The sequence below is a fragment of the Neoarius graeffei genome, chromosome 21, assembly GCF_027579695.1.
Source record: "Neoarius graeffei isolate fNeoGra1 chromosome 21, fNeoGra1.pri, whole genome shotgun sequence".
NCBI lineage: Eukaryota > Metazoa > Chordata > Actinopteri > Siluriformes > Ariidae > Neoarius > Neoarius graeffei.
In genome coordinates, this window is record NC_083589.1 from 50,948,814 (window position 1) to 50,968,271 (window position 19,458).

Here is a 19,458-nt window from a genome sequence, read left to right on the forward strand (position 1 = left end):
GTCTTTAACAGTTTGCCTAAAATGGACAAACCAAAGAACCTTTATGGAAACTTTTCCTGAGTATTGAGGTTTTTCACCTGACGTCACAGGGTCACGTGACGCCCCGGTGTCTGCCATTTTGAAGGTCAAGCTAGCTAATGTCAACAACATCATAGCTGGTATGTTACTGTAGCAATGTTTACGTTCAGTCATTTGGATGACTGTTAAAACCTTTCAGTCTCAACTTTTTCCTTTACTGTATTTACTAGTTTACTGTAATTATGATCCGGCAGCTATTTACACCGGATCCAGTGTAAATTGCTGCCGGAGCGCACTCCGGCTTGCTCCCCCTCAAATTAAGCAGCGCGCTCCGGCTTGCTCCCGGAGTGCTCCGGCCGAGGTTCCGGAGCGTGCTCCGGCTTGCTCCCCCTCAAATTAAGCAGCGCGCTCCGGGAGCAAGCCGGAGCGCGCTGCTTAATTTGAGGGGGAGCAAGCCGGAGCGCGCTCCGGCAGCAATTTACACTGGATCCGGTGTAAATAGCTGCCGGATCATAATTACAGTAAACTAGTAAATACAGTAAAGGAAAAACTTGAGACTGAAAGGTTTTAACAGTCATCCAAATGACTGAACGTAAACATTGCTACAGTAACATACCAGCTGTGATGTTGTTGACATTAGCTAGTGCTAACAGCTAGTTGCTAGTGCACTGCTACAACACAGACACCGACCCTAATAATACAGTTCTTGGTCATTGCCTGGTAACAGCAAATTTATAACGGGCCATGTCTCAACAGACTAAGAAGTTATTTCAATGACATTTAATAACATTTTGTTTATCCTGAGGACCGAAAGTAAATGAAAATGTGAACAAACCTTAGCTGTAATAAGACGGCGACCACCGGCTCCAGGGACGACCCGCTGATGTAGGCATGTTACCCAGCCTGACACAAAATATTTGTAGGCATCCAAACTCTTATACGCTTTCAGATCAATACCTGTGTATGGCGATGGGTTTTTAACGACATAGGTATACAGATCATGTGGGCCGAAGTCAGGTAAAGACGAGGGCTTCGTGTACTTCCGTACGTCAGTGAACAATCCTGGTGGAAGCAGGTAAACGTCGTTCTCTAAGCCTGCTAACCTCAGTTTTTGCAAATACCTCTCCCTCTGCTCGCCCTGTAAATGCCCTACGTCGCTGGATAGTGAAGGTGTTTTCTGCATCTCGCTCCTTTTTCTTTTATGTTTTTCGTTTGTCGCCTTCCTCGCATTCAAACTGATTCAAGCCGTGACGTCCAAAAAGGCAGCCTCACATGACTTGGTCACGTGGGTGAAAAACCTCAATAGATCTCAGAACACATAGTAGTCAACTTTGTTGCACCAATGACGCCAATGTGTAGGCCGAGCCCTGTTAGTGGTAAACCGTGAGATAAACAGTACCTTAAGAATACTTATCACTCCCAAGGTTTTACTGCCATCTTCTTCACACAGATTTACTTTTCTGAAGAAAAAAAAATCTGTGATGTGAATAACTTCAGTTTTATTTTTTACATTGAGGTCATATAACACGCGTTTTAGGAAGCTCCACCCATGCTTTTCCACCAATACATTTCATTTCACTGAAAAACAAAGTCATAATGCACATTAGGTATTGTTTATTTTGCTAGCATGTACTAGGATTTTGAGCATCCTGTTGCTGAGACTTCCTTGTTGTAATCCTGCTAAACTATTTCAGGTGTGCTAATCAGATTAGCCCTAAGCATGACCATCCTGCAATACCTCACATGGCCAATACTGTGGCTTGATTCCTTGTGACTGCTACCACTGGTGTTATTGTAGTCATGGGCCAAGGAGCAAAGTGTTGTCACACTGCAAACGAACTGAACCATGATTCAGTTTGATCCAAATCTTTCAATCGGAACAAATTTTGGTTCTTTGGTCCAGACCATGGTTTGAAGCACCTGCTACTTTGGTTTGGACCAAAGTGAAAAGTCTGAAGGTTTGTACCAAACAAAGTAGGTGACAAAGCATCATTAGTGTGTGCCATCTTAAGGCCCGGTCCCACTATAACGATAACTATAAATAAATTGGCCCCCTGCAGTTTATGTGGTTGGTGGTCACACCAGACCAATAACAATACCTATAGCCTAGGCCTCGGTTTATCCATATCTATGAGATTGCTTCCAGGCCTGGAAAAATCTGATCCGATAAAACCATCTGACCAATCAGGTAATTGTTTACATGTCTGAGTACGTGCTATTTTTCCTGGGCACCTTTGTACATCCTTGCTGCATCATAAAGTCACGGAATACGGATTCACGGAAAGTAAAAAATATAATACAAAGCACGCATCTTTTATTCATCTCATCTCATTATCTCTAGCCGCTTTATCCTTCTACAGGGTCGCAGGCAAGCTGGAGCCTATCCAAGCTGACTACGGGCGAAAGGCGGGGTACACCCTGGACAAGTCGCCAGGTCATCACAGGGCTGACACATAGACACAGACAACCATTCACACTCACATTCACACCTATGGTCAATTTAGAGTCACCAGTTAACCTAACCTGCATGTCTTTGGACTGTGGGGGAAACCGGAGCACCCGGAGGAAACCCACGCGGACACGGGGAGAACATGCAAACTCCGCACAGAAAGGCCCTCGCCGGCCCCGGGGCTCGAACCCAGGACCTTCTTGCTGTGAGGCGACAGCGCTAACCACTACACCACCGTGCCGCCCCATCTTTTATTCATGAATATGTAATTATTTTCCATGAAATATCAATAGTAAATTAATAAAGTAAACATATAAATGCAGGTAAGATATTTTAATGACGAACTTCAGCAGTCCAAACATTTAATTGTTTCTGACTTCTTAATTTTTTTATCCGCGATGCATCATCTGTATGAAATCAGTAACCAATCTGTAATATACTGAAACGTCCGTGACCAATCTGTAAATTATTAGCATCTATGATGCATCCGTATTAAAATCCGTAACCACTCCGTATTTTGTATCCTTTTTTTTTAAATGATATTTCTGTAGTCCGTGACCTATCTATATTATATCAACCACCAGAGTGTGTGCATGGGAAGTTTTGAAGTCTGTACAGTATGACCCGGAATAATGTGTTACTATTTGGGGAAAAAAACCTTCCAGGACTATTCCTAAGTTGCATGCATTTATTTACCTGAGTGTCAGGACCAAGTGATATTAGAGTTGGGATTATAGTTGTGGTGTGACTGCTCCAGTGTCTAAGTGAAACTAAATTCAGGTATAGGCAGGGCTCGACATTAACTTTTAAACCCACTTGCCCTGAGGGGCAAGTGGGGGTTAATTTCCACTTGCCCCCCAATATTATCACTTGCCCCCTATTTTGCGAGTACTACTTTTTTTTTAGGAAAACCATAGAATAGTTGTGAATTGCAAGATAAAATGAAGATCACACATTGAGTTGAAGTTTGGTTATTGATTAAGTTTATTATCAAGTTTGGTTAATAATAACCAAACTTAGCACTTGGTACTTGTCCGTTGGTACTTGTAACGGACAATAACAGTTTTATCCAAAATAGTTTTTCCTGCCTTAGTCGATTTATTTCCATTTCACATGCATGCGGCTGTTGTAAAGTTCAGTGTGTTTGTCTAGAACTCTCTCAGACTGTAGGTTCATTCCTCAATAATGTAGAAATCATAAAATAGAACTCTATAACAAAGTTTGTATGAAGAAAACAATAGGGTGCCAAGAATTTTGAACAGTACTGTGTTTGAGAATATATATATATCTTTTTTTTTAATATCATCCACCTCTAGGTTTAAAGAAAAAAAAATGTGCCGACATGACCGACATGATAATGTTTGAGTTTAAAATTATTGTTTAGTGTGTAGGTTGTGGGTGTTTTATACAGACCTAGCAACCTGTAACTGAATCAGTGTAGCTGGTCTGCCATGGGCGGCACGGTGGTGTAGTGGTTAGCGCTGTCGCCACACAGCAAGAAGGTCCAGGTTCAAGCCCCGTGGCCGGCGAGGGCCTTTCTGTGTGGAGTTTGCATGTTCTCCCCTTGTCCGCGTGGGTTTCCTCCGGGTGCTCCGGTTTCTCCCACAGTCCAAAGACATGCAGGTTAGGTTAACTGGTGACTCTAAATTGACCGTAGGTGTGAATGTGAGTGTGAATGGTTGTCTGTGTCTATGTGTCAGCCCTGTGATGACCTGGCGACTTGTCCAGGGTGTACCCCGCCTTTCGCCCGTAGTCAGCTGGGATAGGCTCCAGCTTGCCTGCGACCCTGTAGAACAGGATAAAGCGGCTACAGATAATGAGATGAGATGAGATGGTCTGCCATGATGGAACGCAGTTTGTTTGTTTGTTTGTTTTTAAAACCTAGGCGTGGATGATTTAAAATATATATATATATATATATATATATATATATATATATATTTTGCACAGGACTGTGTTCCTCTGATAACAGAAACAATGCTCCAGCTCTCTGCTCTTAATCTGTTCTGTTCTTTCAGGATTTATTGCACATGTTGTTCTTTGTTGAGTTTTTTTATGCCCGAGTTGTTTGAAACCAATCTGGGTTTTCTGTGTCGAATAAGGAAGCAGCTTCACCTGTAAGAAAATCAAACACTTTCATGAAGGCGCTAACTCGAATGCAAGTAGAAAAAAAAAATAAAACGAGATTCTTAAGCAAACTCTTCCATCCTCACTTCCAACTTTGTTTTTGTAAAATACATTTTAAATACAATCGTGAATTGCTCTGGAGTTTTCAGACTGAGCTCCTCTCGTTGTGTTCTTTAACCACTCATTTCCCCATTGTTCTTGAAGCATTTGCTTCTATTTGTTAACGTTTCTCTTGATAACGGGGAGACGGTAATGCCTTTTATCTATCTTTCTGTTTGAACAAGCAAAAACAGCACAAAAATTAATCATATTGAAGACAGATTAAACCTTGCTTGCATGAAAGACTGTGTCTGTTACCCCTTTTCCACCAAATCAGTTCCAGGGCTGGTTCGGGGCCAGTGCTGGTGCTGGTTCACAACTCGTTCAACTTGCGAGCCAGCTGAGAACCAGTTTGCTTTTCCATAGCTCGCGGTGCTAAGGGAAGCCACGTCATTACATCGTTGTATACGTCAGTTACGTCGCTGTACACGTCAGTTACGTCGCTACGTTTGCATAAACCTTGGCGCGAATATCAAAGCAAAAACAACACAGAAGAAGCAGCAGCAGCAACAACAATAATAATAATAATGGATGACTTCGCGTTTGTACAGCTGCTGCTTCTCGTCGCTTAAAAATGGCGATCTTTCGCGGTCTTGTTATTGTTGTTGGTCTTAACAGCTCCACCCCCCCGCTGACATACTGTAAGCGGTTCTTTCCTCTGGCCCAGCAAAGAGTTGGTGCTAGCCTGGAACCGGTTTTTCTGGCCCCAGAGCCAGTTCTTTGTCAGTGGAAACAGAAAACCCGGTTCCAAACTAAGCACTGGCCCCGAACCAGCCCTGGAACTGCTTTGGTGGAAAAGGGGCATGACTGACCCCAGCTGTAATTATCACGTGATGCGTGACGTTATGTACAAGGGGTCTATAAACGGTACGCGTACCATACTACAACAGCGGGGGTATATAAAATAACTTGCAAAGCAGTAAATGAAACACAGACTATTGCCGCTTTTCCACTACCAACGCGGCTGAGTCGGGCTGAGCCGAGCTGAGTGGGGCTGTTGGAGTTGCATTTCGACTACAACCGCGCTGAACCGTGCTGGCTGGAAGTGGGTGGACAAATTGGGTGGAGTTAGCGAAAGTGGGTGGACGTCACGTGATGTCGTTAGGCGGCGCAAACAGTGACATCAGTGACCTTTTAAGCGGTAGTCTCACAACCCGGAGAGTAAACAATAAACATGGAGGACATGGAGTCGTTAGTGTTGCTGGTCTTGGTGCTGTGGCTTGTTGTCACCGACAACGCCAACAGATACTGGCAAGAGCGTATAGATGAGGCGAGGCGCATAAGGCTTCAGAATTCTCGTAATTCGTAATTCTTCTTCTTCCGGGTTTACGGTGTTTACAGATCCCAGCGTGCTCGCGGGGCATGTGTGGGCATGTGAGGACACTCCTCCTCACCAATCAGTGCACAGGGGAGTGTCTCCTCACGCCCCTAGCCCCACTCGGCTCGGTTTGGCTCGCTTCAGCCCCACTCCAAAACCGTGCGAGTTTTGGGGGCTGAGCAGGGCTGAAGCGAGCTGAGTCGTGCTGTTCTTAGATAGTCGAAACGCGAGCCGTGTCGGGCTGAAGTGAGCTGAAAAAGGGTAGTGGAAAAGGGCCATAAGAAAACAGCCAAGACATAATGGCGGATACGTAGTGATGGACACTTTTAGGAACTGAAATAAAAGATCAAAAAGCCTCATTTTTGTGGTGCTAGTTCGTAATATATGCTCATTCCAACTTGCCTGGTTGGGCATGTCAGGGACATATCCCACTTGCCCGAATGCATCTTTCACTTGCCACGGGCAATCGGGCAGTCCTTAATGTCGAGCCCTGGGTATAGCTATAGTCATGGTTGTAGTTATAGGTATAGTTATAGTTATCGGTGTTGTAGGACCGGGCTGTTAATGTCATCATTTGACTTAATGTAGTGAAGTTCTTCTGTGGTGAGGGTGAAGCTTATTGTCAGTTCCAGTATGCTTCGAATTACATAAAAAAGACTGGAACATTCTCTTATAAGAACACTGGGTTTTAGTACGGAACATACTGTTGTTATAGCATTGCTAATTATAGGAACAGACTGATCATCATTTTAGACATATCCCCTCCTCCCCTGGCTGAGTGCTTGTCTGAACTGATTGTGTGTGTGAATTTGTTTGTGATGTGCTTTGCCCGTGGCAAGGGAGCTTGATAAATTGGATAATTGGCAATGGTGTGGGCTGGGCACTCAGCATATTTACCTCCAGTTGTCACATCATCTTGCTGAAATGTATTGCTGTAATGTGAATGCACACAAGACAAAAACATACATTTTTTTCTCATTTTGTAAGTTTCTGTATTATGAAGTGCCCCTGTGTGTGTGTGTGTGTGTGTGTGCGCATATATCTCCGTGTATGTGTTTGTGTGTAATCCTTTCTTGCTAACAGGATTTAAAATGTTGCAGAATGCCTCGAGGTTTTGTGAAAGCTAATCATTTCTTAATCTGTCCATATTTGTTTTCGACTGAGATGACAGGATTTACCTTTAGTCTCATTTGCTTTCCACTTTTGTCTCTTTCTCTTCACTCTGTCTACCCAGAGGCATCCGCTCCTGCGAGGTTTTCCCTCAATAGGACTGCAGCGCCTCATAAAGCCTTTTCTCCTTTTTATCCTCTTTGTTTATATATCTGATTACAGAATAAGCACATTAAGAATTAGAATCGCCCTTATTCTGAGATATTATCTTGCTAATTTAACTACTTGTCTGCTGCTAGCTTTGAGCTAAGTTTTTTGAGCTGCTCCCTCACATGAACAGGCTGCGCACTTGTGGAAGGCTGAGCAGCCGAATGGCCTGTTCAAGCACGTTTTAGTGCCTCGCCCCCTTGATGGAGGGAGCGTGTGCCAAATGCATGCCTTCACTGCTGCTGCTACTCCATGGCGACAGTGCATAGCAACACTGCCATGTCCCCCATAGTAGTCAGTTATGAAACGCTGTTCAGACAGCCGTTGCATAACAGGAGAGCGTTAGAACTGACTGCTGGTCTCTTTCAGAGAAACAGTGATTGTTTTTTTTCAATTTACATTCACACTACACTGTAAAAACAAGCTATCAGTTTTACAGCAGTATAATATCTTACATTGAATAAAATAACGCACATTATTTTTTTGGCGGTCCAAATCCTGCGCTCTGATTGGTTGGCGAGCGGGTCCGTATCCTACGGTATGGACCCCGGTTACGGACCTCTGGCGACTCGCTCGTTCACAACAACAAACATAGTAGAATTTTTTGTCAACATTTATTTTCGCATTTCTCAGGAGAGTAGCATTAATTTTACAGCATGGATAGCGATAACGACAGTGTTCACAGCGAAAGCGAGTTTTAGTACCCTGAGGAAGAAGAAATAAAAGAAAACATTTCAGGAGAAAGCTAAAAACCTAACTTGCTAACACCGAGCAAAAACATGGCTGAATCCTGAATGACTCAATTTTGTATAAATAGGGGACTACATAGGCGGCAAAATGTAGTTGTTTTCCTGCCATGGAAGTGCACTTGTATACCAAGGAGGAAGCAATTTGCATTACAGCCGTGAATGAGGATTCAAAATGGCAACTCGGCTCGGTTTTCCCTTTGGGGCGCTCTCGCTTTCTGTTAGAATTTGGTAAAGAAAAAAATAAATATATTATTTACCAGCTTAAGGTCGGTCCGTATGGTGAAATACCGTGACCTCGGCCTTGAATACTGACCTCAGCCCAGAGGGCCTCGGTCAGTACTTTCAAGACCTCGGTCACGGTATTTCACAATACGGACCTCCCAGCTGGTAAATAACATATATATCCAGAACATTTGGCTGACATAGGATACAGCTGAAGGTTAACTGTCTTGATCAAGCACCCAACCATGTCAGTTTGGTAGTGCTGGTATTTGAACACACAACCTTCTGACCTGTAACTCAAAGCCTTTACCACTAATCCGGTACAACTAGCATGCAGCCGTCTCTTTTCTAACCACTGAAGCCTCACTCACAAGTGACCGGTGAGTGAATCAGGTGTCATTGCTTCCATGCATTGGAGTGTTGATGATTTCACAGCAGTCTCACGTAGAGCTGGACCAAGATTTAGATCCCTCTCCCAGGGTGTGTTCGCCATCTGCTCCTGGCTTTGTATCAGGATCAGGCCACCTGATGTGTTATATTGCATTTCTCCCATTCTCTTGTACCTTGACTCACACTAAATAATTTATTTCATTTCTGCAAAGACCCTCATCTGTACTGACTTTTTTCCCCTCCAGTTTTAGTATTTTACTGTGTGTTCTAACTAATACTGAGTTGGACTGTCATTACATCCTTCACCTATAAACTGTAATCAAGGACAACAGCTAAGAGCTGGGGTTTACATAGCTAGCTTACATACCATAACTAGCTTATAGCTGAGTCCTGCTGACTTAGCGACTGAACATGGGTTGCTAGCGCCTTGAAAAACTTATTTATTAGTTTATATCCTTTTGTTAGGATATTTTTTACTCTACGGTCAATTTAGAGTCACCAGTTAACCTAACCTGCATGTCTTTGGACTGTGGGGGAAACCGGAGCAAACCCACGCGGAGAACATGCAAACTCCGCACAGAAAGGCCCTCGCCAGCCACGGGGCTCGAACCCGGACCTTCTTGCTGTGAGGCGACAGCGCTAACCACTACACCACCGTGCCGCCGGTTTCAAGATATTATTTGTCACATTTTTCAAATTCTGCTGCAGGAAACCAACCCTACCTCTTGACAACCCATGGCATAAACCCACCGGACCTTTGGTCCAGGTGAGCTAAAAATGAAAGTTTCTCACATTTCTTCGTATCAAAAGGCACATATACATTACTTAATCAACACGTATACCAACTTTCAAGACCATCCCACTTATAGTTTTCAAGTTCTGTTCTGGAAACAAAACCTACCCCTAAGACTAACCTGAGAAACTAAGTCTGAAATTGTTTCCATGGAAACATGAAAAATTAAAATTTCTCAAATTTCTTAGTATGAAAAGGCACATCTACATCACCTTGTTAACATGTATACCAAGTTTCAAATCCATATCATGAATAGTTTTGGATATATGCTCTGGAAACGAACATTGCTCTTAGAAACTAAGTCAAAATCTATTTTTTATGTCAAAATTTGAAAAATACTTTTTTTTTTTCAAAAATCCAAAATAGTAAAAGGCACCAGTTCACATGTTGCTTGATATGTATACAAAGTTTCATGAAGATATCTTCAGTAGTTTTAGAGATATGGCCTGGAAATTAAAACGTGACCAGACGGACGGAACCCGTTCTATATCCCCCACCAAACTTCGTTTGGGCGGGGGATAATTAAAGGTTACGGAAAAAAAAAGTTTGTATCTGAGCAACATATTACATAAGAGAGCACTTTTCAGACTAAAACAGAAAACATAATGAAGGCTGCTGGGTTTTGGTGCAAAATTAAGACGCGAGTGTGACAGTCAAAGTGTCCAGAAGAACCGTAGCTGGTTCTGTAAGATGCTCAGTAAAACCTACAGCTCATTTCCGCATAAAACTGCACTCATTGTACCTCAGACTACTTTTTTTTTTAAAAGCAAAGCATCGTCTCACACCAAATATTGACTTTGTTTCATTTATTATGACTTACTGCTTAGTATTTATAGTATTTTTTTAAAGTTGAAATATTTCATTTTGTTATTTTTTAAGTCATTTTTGGTCTACAGCATTTCTTTACATGAGTGGACTTGTTTTCCACTCAGTTGAAAAATACAGAGGATTACAGTGTGAAAACTACAAATATTAGGTACAGTAAGTACTCTGAAGCCAGTACTTTTTTTTTTTACAGTGCACATCAGCCACGCACAGCTTTATGTACATCCACAGCAATTCAGTATCTTTCTTCTCTGTTTCTGTCCTTCTCTGTTGTGATGCTTCCATCTTCTATGGTTCCACCCACATTCCCATCCGCTGTGACCCATCCGCCTCCTGCTCAGGGCTGCCTGCTTCTCTGTGGGCACTCGTGTCTATGGAATGTTTAGTCAGTCTGAATCAAACACTGCTATCTGCGTGGTTTGTAAGGAGCAGGTGTGAGCAACACTCTGGCGTGGACTGAAACAGCCAGTCTGAGAGAGCAGTGAGACCCTGATTCAGCCCGACTACAGGAAGTGAGTCAAATGTGCTATAGGTTGTGGGCAGACATTTTTCTTTACTCACAAACCGGTAAACTGACATGTCTGATGCAAAGAAGGAACAGATCTAGATCACTACAGTAGCATGGTGTATTCTGGATATCTGGGCCATTAAAGAGATACTGCACACTTACATGTGTTTTTTGAGCTGTAAACTTGATAGAGGTATTTTGGCTAGTTCTAATTAAATCCTTGAAATTTCTCTTCGCTCAGACATCTGTTCTCTGCTCTCGAAGGTTATCTTGACCAGTTTTGCCTGTCTTTTCTTTCATAAGGTTATCCTGACCAGTGATGTAATGCTTCATCACGCTATGATGTTACCCTGTCATACACAGATTGCTTCGCTTCGTCAATCACATCTTCCAATCATATAGCGACAACACACTCTTGAATGTGAATATATATATATATATATATATATATATATATATATATATATATATATATATATATACACACACACACACACACACACACACACACATGCTTGTCCTACAGTAAACTGAGAAACATCTCTGAACAGCTGCTCTCGGATATATCCATGAGGCAGAATCTCCTTGGCAGCATAAAGGCCTCTGCATGCTCTTGCGACAAGGCTTTCGCAGATAACTTTTCGCAGACAGTTGTAATTTATCATTGAGTGGGGAGTAATAGGCGTGCGCGATGTTATTCACTGGCACAACGCAAGGGGGCGCGAAGTCGCGAAATCGCTAGGAGTAGTTGGTGGGTGTGGTTAGTGGAGAGTTTATCCTCCGGTTACTTATAATGACTAGAACTTTTTTTTTTTTATAATGACTAGAACTGGAGTCGTATAGATGTACGTACTTCCTCACTTCCTCAATCAACCGCTCTTCGTGCTGCTCCATCTTCACTCATGTTTTTAAAAATGGCGGTCATGAAAACAAACCAAACCGGGAAAGTAGGGAAGCGGGAGTGCGTGTACAGCGGATGTAGAGTGGACCAATCAGAGCCCTCTTGTCTGCGACGCTATCTGCGAGGCTTCTGCGGTGGTCACAATTTTTGGGAGGTGCGCGCAGAGCGTCTGCGAAGGTGGGGGGGCTACGCAGACGCTATCTGCGGCGCTGTCTGCGAGGACTGGGTTGTCAGCATAAATTGGCCTTCAGTCTACATTCCTAGACCCAACTTTGTCAATTCAACCTCCTTCACAGACAGATCAACACCGATCAAAACTAAATTATATGACTGTACTGTGAGAAACACATTAATGCTGGCATTCATATTGACAAAATTACCATTTTTTAAATAAAAATCGCATTTTATGGGTTGAAAACATAGACTATAAAAATAATAGGCAAGGCCTCTATGACGTCACTCATAGGATTTCTGAAGAGCAGGTTTGAAGCGCAAATTAGGAGGTTACGGCCGTCACCATCTTGGCAGCGCCTGACTCCGCCTAACTCCCAGCAAGTCCACAAATGGAGAAAGGGGTGGGGGTAGTGAAGCTTAGCCTCAAAGCTAACAAGCTAGCTATGCAAGCTAGCCAATAAGATACTGGATAAACTAAAAGAAGTTGCTCTATAAGATACAGACCATAACCTCAACAGCTGGTTTACCAAAAAAAAATTTTTTTAATCACTGGGTGTGTAACCGTAATTGTTAAAGCTAGACGGCCTTTTGATAAAATCGGTGAAATTTAGCTCCCTCTGAAAGTTGGTCATTGTGATATATGTTTATTTCTGTAATATCTCAAATTCTGTGGTTGGGAAGTTATTTAATTTGAGGAGATTTCCGAGCAAATAATGTGCATGAAATCGCTCGCTTCGCGCAGTCAAGCAGACAGAGGAAGTCCGTGTGCACATGCGCAGGTTTACCTTCTTCTTCTTTTCCTTCTTCTTTTGGGTTTTACAGCAGCTGGCATCCACAGTGTTGCATTACTGCCATCTACAGGTTTACCTTTGACCATGCACTGACAGTTCCATCATTCTGTCGCTAAATGAACAGCTGATCACACCGAGGTGCTCGCTGACCGCCGATATTTATTAGTTTGGTCCTGCGTTTCCATTCCTTTACAACATAACATCTTTTCTTCTTGCTTTCCGTTACTGTAGTCGGTCTTTCACGTTTCATTTGCGTCCTCCATTTTTCTCTCCTGTTTCAAATTTGTATCCCACAATGCCTTGCGTGAACAGGGAAAGCCCACCATGTGATGCATAACGTAGTATCTTGAATTGGGTTATGGTGAAGCAGGAAAAAATAACAGAGAATTTAGGGCCACATGGCCCAAAATTCATTAATTGTTCTATTTTTAAAAAACTAATAAAATTTGGAAGTCTGTGATTCGAATTCAGTAGCTTTCGGTCCACTAAACAAAAATAACTGGGTGTCAGGGAAAATTCGTTTTATGACCTACACTTGAAAACTCTGAAAGGCAGTCTAGCTTTAATAAAAACCACATTAGTGATATTATTTCCCTCTGATTTATTTTTTTGATAGCTTAGCTAATTAACGTTAGCTTGTTTAATAGCTAGCTTGCTAGCGATATAGTGAGCTAGAAGTGGCTGACATCAATAGCAGCTACTGTTGGTCACATAGTACAGTGTGCTTGATATGAAACAATCAACCGAACCCGCGATTTAGTTCAGAGATGTGTGGCTTGGTGAGCGATTGACTGTTGCTCTGCGAATCTTCATGCTGAATGGATATTATTTCTATGCCAAACTCCAAAATATAATTTTTTCGGCGCTCAAGCTGTAAAATTGTCAGTCTGAGCCTAATTTACTGAAGGAGAGACCCCAATAAACTTCATCAGCAGCGACTGCATCAAAAATATTGAAAGGTAAGTACAATCTAATAAAGCAAATTAAAGTAAATTACAGGTGTAGTAGTATGTAAAAGTTGTGTTTGCATGGAAAAGCTCTTCGACAAAAATAGGCACAGCTCCATAAATTATTTACATAAATCATTCACCTGTGGTGAATTTGGCTTGAGTTCTGAGGTAATGCCAGCTAGCGGCTAACAAGATGGCACAAAACCAGCTGTCACTCAAATCGGCCCCGCCCTAATTATGCATAAACGTATGGCTCGGTATAATTTAAACTGTTGAATTGTATAAAAATGCACCCCCTGTACAGTTGTCATGAAGGGGCGAACTAGCTATAGAGACTGAAACTGTTTTTTGTACCAGGCTGTAAATGTTTGTTTTCACTGTAAAGTTAGACATTTTAAAGGGGAACTGAAGTCATTTTTAAACTTGCTTTATTTCTTAATTAACGTGTTATTCAATTACGTTTTCGGTTTTAGTAACCTTATATCGTGACTCGTATTGGCAACTAACTGCAATTAAATATTATACTTATCGGCCTGGCCTTTCTGTGTGGAGTTTGCATGTTCTCCCCGTGTCCGCGTGGGTTTCCTCCGGGTGCTCCGGTTTCCCCCACAGTCCAAAGACATGCAGGTTAGGTTAACTGGTGACTCTAAATTGACCGTAGGTGTGAATGTGAGTGTGAATGGTTGTCTGTGTCTATGTGTCAGCCCTGTGATGACCTGGCGTCTTGTCCAGGGTGTACCCCGCCTCGCGCCCATAGTCAGCTGGGATAGGCTCCAGCTTGCCTGCGACCCTGTAGAACAGGATAAAGCGGCTAGAGATAATGAGATGAGATGAGATGAGATGAGATGAGATGAGATGAGATGAGATGAGATGAGATGAGATGAGATGAGATGAGACTTATCGGCCTATTCGGTTTTTAGCCGTGTTGAATTTAGTTCGTTTGGTCCACAGCAGGCGTCGCTTATCCGCGCGATGTTCACGAGACTTGTGCAAGACTTCGAAACGTGAAGTGTCAGCCAGGTGTCAATGCCACCGTTTTGAAAACTGTTTTCCAAACGAAGTATTGCACAAAAACGAGTTTAAATGACGATTACTGCCTACTTTTTTCAAACTTTCCTGATTGTTATCAAAACAAACAAAACTTCCGGCTTTTCTGTGTGGAGTTTGCATGTGTGTCCCTGTGTGTCCCCTACAGTTCAAAGACGTGACTAATTGGTGGCTCCAAATTGACCATAGGTATGAGTGTGAATGGTTGTCTGTGTCGATGTGTCAGCCCTGCGATGACCTGGCAACTTGTCCAGGGTGTACCCCGCCTCTCGCCCGTAGTCAGCTGGGATAGGCTCCAGCTTGCCTGCGACCCTGTAGAACAGGATAAGTGGCTACAGATAATGGATGGATGGATGTTGCCACTTGGTTGAAAATGGCTCAAAACTCCATCTACTGGTTTAAATCATACTGCATCTTCACAGGCTGATGCTGACATAGAGTCAACCGTTTGGTACATCATGAAATTTTTGAAAAAAAAAAAAATGTTTTAAAACCCAGAGCCCACTTCACCCAGCTCGCCCCCTTGAGTGAGAGCCTGTGAAACCGTACTCATTGTCAAATATATGCTGGTTGAGTCTCACTCAGCAACTCCTGCCTCACACATCCGCACACCTTTTATTCTGTGCTTTACTGTTATATAGCACTGACACCAGAGAGAGACTCCTTCCAAAAATACAAGATAAATGTCCCCTCACTGAAAATGTCACTATCAACAATTGCACACAATGTTAAATCTGTTTATTTGACGCATCCAAGTCTTGTGTACTACAGAAATGAGAATGTATTTGAATAATTGCATTCATATAAAGCACTGATTTGCCTTGGAGTCAGAATTACTGTCTGCCGTTATGAAAAAAGATAGACAATCAGCATGTTCTGTCAAATCAGTATCAATAATTCAATAGGGTTGTGGTATAAATAGCCATTTCAGTATTATAGCATCATATAAACCAATCCTACCACAAAGCACTGTGGTAAAGTAGATACAGTCGATACAGCTGCTCACAGAAAGAGAAGCACATCTGTCCTGGATAATTTCTGCCGAAAAAAAAAAAACACTCATTACAGACAGTTGTACTGAAACCGTAACAAATTTTCTAGACTGATGTGAACACATCATGGGACATATCAGTGAATGTGAATATCGTGGATATTTCACGTTTATCTGTCTGCCTGATACTGTGCTAGAGTGCTGAGAATTGAACCTTTTTTTATTTCTCGAGTTGCTCAAGAGCTGTTCTGTCTGTCTGGATGCGTGAGCTCCGTTCCCATAGCTACAGTCAAGTATTTCCTTCTGTCTGTTTGGTGACTTTATGCAATGTGTACACACATTTGTGGACATCTCTTTCTGTAACTGTCCAATCACCATATCTATTGCCATGGCTATCTGCCCATCTGTCTGGTAAACAAAGTATGTTTGTTCAGTCCGTCTGTCTCCGGTTTTAGCCCTATTTCTGTCCCTTTAACTAGAGCTGCATTTCAACTGGTGTGCTTTGTGCACATTTAGTGCAAGTAGACTGTTCAGATTGAACAATATATTTATGTGGTGCTATATAGAGCGGCGGCTACAATTATCGGCGGTCCATAATTATCGACACCTTTTCAGATTTACCAATAAAAAACAATTTTAGCGTTTCATACAGCATATGAAACGATTGGTTCATATGCTATATTATTATTATTATTATTATTATTTATTATTATTATTATAGGGCGGCACGGTGGTGTAGTGGTTAGCGCTGTCGCCTCACAGCAAGAAGGTCCGGGTTCGAGCCCCGTGGCCGGCGAGGGCCTTTCTGTGCGGAGTTTGCATGTTCTCCCCGTGTCCGCGTGGGTTTCCTCCGGGTGCTCCGGTTTCCCCCACAGTCCAAAGACATGCAGGTTAGGTTAACTGGTGACTCTAAATTGAGCGTAGGTGTGAATGTGAGTGTGAATGGTTGTCTGTGTCTATGTGTCAGCCCTGTGATGACCTGGTGACTTGTCCAGGGTGTACCCCGCCTTTCGCCTGTAGTCAGCTGGGATAGGCTCCAGCTTGCCTGCGACCCTGTAGAAGGATAAAGCGGCTACAGATAATGAGATGAGATTATTATTATATTCAGGTTGAATTTGTGCCCTTGCAAATATTTTGCTCATCCATTCATCGTGAGCTCCGCTTTTAGGCACTGCCTAAATATCTATATTAAAACAGGTTGGAAATAAAATACAGAGCGATAATGAATAAAAGTCTTTCTTAAAAAGATATGTTTTGAGAAGTGATTTAAAAGATGCCCCTGATCCTGCAAGCCTCAGGTTTACGGGCAGGGAGTTCCAGAACTGAGGGGTCTTAACCACAAAAACCACCTTTCGTCCTGAGCTGGGATTTAGGAACAGCCAGCAGAGCCCTGCTCGAGGATCAGCAATGGAACTAATGTAGTGTCTGGTTTTATAGTGCATAATTATCCCCCCTGGCCGAAAGGCCCGAAGGGGGATTATGTCGTGGCGATATCCGTCCGTCTGTCCGTTCGTCCTTCCGTCCTGGGAAGGGTGCTCACCTTCTGAAATCAACTCCTCTCACAATTTTTGGAGGAATTTCATGAAACTTGGCAGGATTCTTTGTTATATGTTGGTAATACGCATATTGTAATTTTGCTAAATTGGGTCACATTTTACCAGAGTTACAGTCCTTGATTAACAAAATTATAATTTGACAATTTCATGAGAGTGTTTTCCTTCTGAAATCAACTCCTCTCACAATCTGTGGAGGAATTTCACAAAACTTGACAAAAGGCATTGTTATATGTCGGTAATACGCATATTGTTATTTTGTTCAATTCGGTCACATTTTACCAGAGTTGTGGCCCTTGATTAACAACCTTGTACTTTCACAGTTTCATGAAGGTGTGCTTGGCTTCTGACATCAACTCCTCTCACAATTTTTGGACGAATTTCTCGAAGCTTGGCAAAAGGCCTTAATTTAGTTCGTGAAAGTTTGACCAGAGTTTTGACCCTTAATTAAATAACTTGTACTATGACAATTTCATGAGGGTGTACGTTCTTCTGAAATCAACTCCTCTCACAATTTGTGGAGAAATTTCACCAAACTCGGCAAAAGGCTTTGTTATATGACAGTTACACGCATATTGAAATTTCGTTTAATTTGGGCAAATTTTACCAGAGTTATGCTCTTGATTATTAACAAACTTGTAGTTTGGTGATTTCATCAAGGTGTGCTTGCTTTCTGAAATCAGCTTCCCTCACAATTTTTATTATCCCCCACTGGCCGAAAGTCCCGAAGGGGGATTATGTCGTGGCGATGTCCGTCCATCCGTCCATCTCGGGAAGGGTACTCACCTTCTGAAATCAACTCCTCTCACAATTTTTGGAGGAATTTCACGAAACTTGACAGGATTCTTTGTTATATGTCAGTAATACACATATTGCAATTTCTTTCAATTCAGTCGCATTTTACCAGAGTTATGGCCGAGTTGCCAGTGGGGATATTGTGCTCTCAGAGCACTCTTGCAAGCCATGCAAAAAAGCAACTTGGGTCTATGTTAATCGTTAAAAGCACTATGGTAGTATTTATTTTATTTGACATTCTCTGAGTGTGAACCGCTGTCTGTGCATGAATGACCACAGGGCATTCTGGGAGTTTGGACATCTTTGTGTTGTTGTGTGTCAGAGAGACTGTGTGTGTTTTATTTATGCTCAAAAACCACTCCAAGGCCTGACACACTATGCATAGTCTGATGTTTTGAAAGCAGACATATTTTTGAGAGAGAGAGAGAGTGAGAGAGACAGAGAGAGAGACTTTATATTGCTATATTGTAGCAATATAATAATCTATTAATGAGAAGCCACGGCCTAATGGTTAGAGATGCAGCTTTGGGACTGAAAGGTTGCTGGTTCAATTCCCTGGACAAGCTGAAGTGCCCTTGAGCAAGGCACCTAACCCCCAATTGCTTTTCAGGCTGCTCTGGGTGTGTTGTACGTTGCTCTGGATAAGAGCGTCTGCTAAATGCCTGCAATGTATATGATATTGTTATATTACATCTTGACTTACAGTGATGATACGGGACATTCCACCGAATGGGTGCCATTTGCTTGTTGTACCACTCCCAAATTCAACTTAATTTGTTATATCTTTTCAACACTGATTATAACACACATATTTAACTATTCAAAATGTGTATTGGTCAACCTCAGGCTACGTTATTTATTTTTTTACAAGGTTTGGAAGTCAAAGATGGCTGCATACTCTTTGTGAGTAACAGGACTGAAAGTAACAGGACTGAGTTTTTAGCCTAGGATTAGCTAATACATGGAATTAAGCCACATGGCGTCATCGCTAATAGCATGACCACACTTAGCACATTCTAGTGATTTACCAAAAATCTGTATTTTTAAAATAAACAAATATCATCTAAGAAATAATTTAAGTAACAGGACAGTATGTTGACATTGACCTTATCAGTCAAAGTTAAAAAATCATCAAATATACAGAAAAGTAAATGAGAGAACTAACTTTTGGTCTTCCCATGGCCTTCAGAAGACACAACTGATGTAACTTCCAGTTGAGCATGTGATTTATGGAATGTTCCAAATTTGTCAGATGGGGTAATATGTTTGGGTAACAGGACTGAGTGAAAACCCAGGGACACGACTAAAATGTGTATTTTAACTAAGATATTTAAACCATGGATAGGATATGGAGTCACACAACAGTGCAAAAGAAATACCGTTTCTGAAGGATTTTAATCATAATATTTCATAGTTAAGTATAAAGTTCGAGTGCGGGGAC

At 42.1% G+C, this 19,458-nt stretch overlaps 1 protein-coding gene across 1 annotated transcript in view; it reads left to right on the plus strand.

The window, feature by feature from the left end:
- Positions 1 to 19,458, plus strand: part of pcloa (piccolo presynaptic cytomatrix protein a) — a 152,963-nt gene that overhangs the window by 13,913 nt on the left and 119,592 nt on the right. The gene's annotated exons all lie outside the window — the stretch shown is intronic.